Genomic DNA, 3264 nt, shown 5'->3' on the forward strand with positions numbered 1-3264 from the left:
CTCACCGTAGTGTGGGGTGATGGTGATAGTGACGTCTGTTATGGCTAAGTGCAAGACAGTTAAGCGGAGGAAGCAGGCTGGGAGATGGAGGAGAAAGGGGCACATATATAGAGAAAGATGTGACAAGACAAAGAGAAGACACAGAGAAAATAAAGAAAGCAGGATAGAAAGAGACCCGGAAAGACACTCTGATAAACTGGATGTGGTGGTGTCCTCCTGTAATCCCAGTATGCTGGAGGCAGAGGCAGGATGCAGGGGAGTTGGAGGCAAGTTTATACTACATAGAAAGACTGTCAAACAAACAAACAAACAAACAAACAAAAAAGGGGCGGAGGGGAGAGGGATAAGCAACCTGGAACTAAGTAGATAAAGATTGGTCCCCGGTGGCTTTTAGATACCTGCATGTCTCCTGCTCATACTGGTTTTGTATTTCCAATTCGCCTCAGATTAAATAAATATCGTCCTTTGGAAAGTGTGGATGCGACTCCGTTGCTTGCTAGAAAAGCCGCTTTAAAATGGTTCCTAATATCCATTCTCAGTTAGGTTCCAGGGCCTTTGTCCCCTCAAAACAGTAACAGGCAGAGAGAGAAAGGAAACATCAATTTGCAAAGAGTGCACTGCTCAATTCTTACTCTTTCCTTCAGAAAACATTTGTAGAAACCAGCTGCTAGGTCGAGGCTGCGTGGTAAGCCTGGGCCAGAGCAATCAAGATCACCCTTAAAGCTATTCTCAGCTGACTGCAGAGTCCACTGCAGCACTCATACCCACTGTGGGAGTGGACCTCGATGTCCTGAGCAGGGCGGGTCTTACCAATACACTTTCCCCCAGAGAGCTTTGTTTATTTAATTCTGTGTTAATCTTGCTCTTCTGTTAAACTTTCCTTGGAGAAATTGTAATAGCTTTGCTATCGATATATCCGATAGTATTTTCTATTTACTAGCGCAGCGCTAAGCCCTCCACATTCACCGTTTCATCCAATTCTCTTGTAGCCTTATTAAGTAGGTGTTTCTCCACTCTACAGATGTTAGCACTTCAACAGCCATGCTAAAACCTTGACCAGGGGAAGTGTAGTTTACCTAGACAGAGTCAGATAAGGTGCAGGAATTGTGTCAGGGGTCTGAGTTGTTACCCAAACCACATTAGTTTTGAAGCTAGTCTTGATTTGAGGAGAAACGCCTGGTCAGACGTCTTCATGTGGCTTGTGCCAACCTTCAGCACTTTTAAACCAAAAGCACTGACCATTCACTGAGGTTTGACCTACCCTATCAGATTGGCATCATTAGCTCCCCCTCAAACCAGGAGAGCACAGACTCAAGGAAGATAAAATACGTCATGCAGAAATAAGTAGTCTATAGGTCCTCTTGGTGCATCTCCCGATTTCCCCACACTTTACTATCAATCAAACTCCCAATCTAAATTGATCTTCTAATTTCAGCCCAATAGCTTTCCTTTGATTGCGTCCTCATTTAAGATTAATATCTTTTTTCTAAAGGATTTATTTATTATGTATAAGTACACTGTAGCTGTCTTCAGACACACCAGAAGAGGGCATCAGATCTCATTACAGATGGTTCTGAGCCACCATGTGGTTGCTGGGATTTGAACTCAGGACCTCTGGAAGAGCAGTCAGTGCTCTTAACCACTGACCCATCTCTCCAGCCCAAGGTTAATATCTTTAAGGACTTCTAACCCAACATGAAGCGGAAGGCCTAAGTGCAAATGGTGTGTCATAAAGTTTGTTTGCCAGTCCCACCCTCCCCACCCACCAGTCAGTTTCCTGACTCTGAGCAGTTTCAAAGCTCCTGGGACACTAGACAAGTTATTGTTAACACAGGAACAAGAAAGCAGTTACAATCCTTAGTCTAGGACATTTTATAGGTGTTTCTGCCATCATACCCTGAAATGTTAGGTGTTTCTCTGTTTTTTGTTTGTTTGTTTGTTTGTTTGTTTGTTTTCACAGTCCAAAACCTGGACGATTACCTGTTTAAAGATTGCGGGCGACTGCATGTGTGGCTCATGCCTGTAGTTCCTGCATTCCAGAGACAGAGGCAGGGGGATGTGATGTTCAAGGTTATCCTCGGCCTCATAGCAAGTTTGAGGCTAGCCTGGGCTAGAGGCTAGCCTGGGCTAGAGGAGACCCTGTCTCAAAAGCAACAACAACAAAAAGTTACACATATGACCACATTACCATATATGATCCAGAAATTCTACTCTTAAGTATGTGTCCCGAAGAATTGGAAACAGGTTCTTTAGACAAATGCATGTCTAGGGGTGTTCAGAGAACCAGCTCACATTAGCCAAAAGGTGGAAATAATCTAGACTCCACTAACTGATCTGAGAACAGATAAGCAAATTGTAGAATACACATACCATGGTCATCCTATGCAGCCATGAAAAGCAATGGAGTAAGACGCATGCTACAATCTGGATGAAACTTGTCTGTAATCTTTGACCTGGCCAGAGTGACCAGGCCAGGTGAAGTCAGCCCATGTTCTCAGCTACTAGCTAGGGAGGCTAAGGCAGGAAGTTTGTAGGTTCAAAGGCTTCCTGGGATCCCAGAGCAAGTTCAAGGCCAGCCTGGGCAGCTTAGTGAGCACCACTGCTCACATCGTGTCCCCTGCCCCGTGCTCCAAAAAGACTCATGACTCCATTTATATGAAATATACAAAAAGGTAAATCTATAGAAACAGGAAAAAGATTAATGATTTTTAGGGACTAGGCAAAGGAGTGACTACGTAATTGGTGCGGGGGACGTGGAGTGGGGGGTCCTTCTGATGGAACTGTTAAGAATAAGGAGGTGAAGTGGTTACTGCTAACTATTCTAAGTGTAATAAGTGCTACTGGCTTGTTTACTTTTAAATGGCTGTCTTTATGCTTTGTTGAGTTTCATCTCGCTTAGAAAGAAAAAGTTTGAGAACCTTCTCTTTGCCCATCTCTGGGCTTGGAATCTTCTTAACGGATCTATGGCAAAAGAAACACTCAGGCTTCATCCTTGGGGGAGGGGTAAAGGCCTTGTGGGAAGAAGGACCCCTGTCCCCAGTTGTTTAAGCCTCCGTGCCTTCGTCGCAGCGCGCCTTGGGTCCCACTGAGTAGGCACACAGGGTCTGAGTCGTATCCTGAGGTCGGTGTACACAGCCCGGGTCCTTTGGGGAGGGGGAGCGCACACACCCTCTCAGGAGACACATCCCGCCGATTAGAACCACAAAAGTTGGCGCTGAACTCAGAGTAGGAGGGGGTGCCGTCCCCAGCCTCGTGGAGTCCCCG

The sequence above is a fragment of the Rattus norvegicus genome, chromosome 5 (genome assembly GCF_021556685.1).
Source record: "Rattus norvegicus strain SHRSP/BbbUtx chromosome 5, alternate assembly SHRSP_T2T, whole genome shotgun sequence".
NCBI classification, from domain to species: domain Eukaryota; kingdom Metazoa; phylum Chordata; class Mammalia; order Rodentia; family Muridae; genus Rattus; species Rattus norvegicus.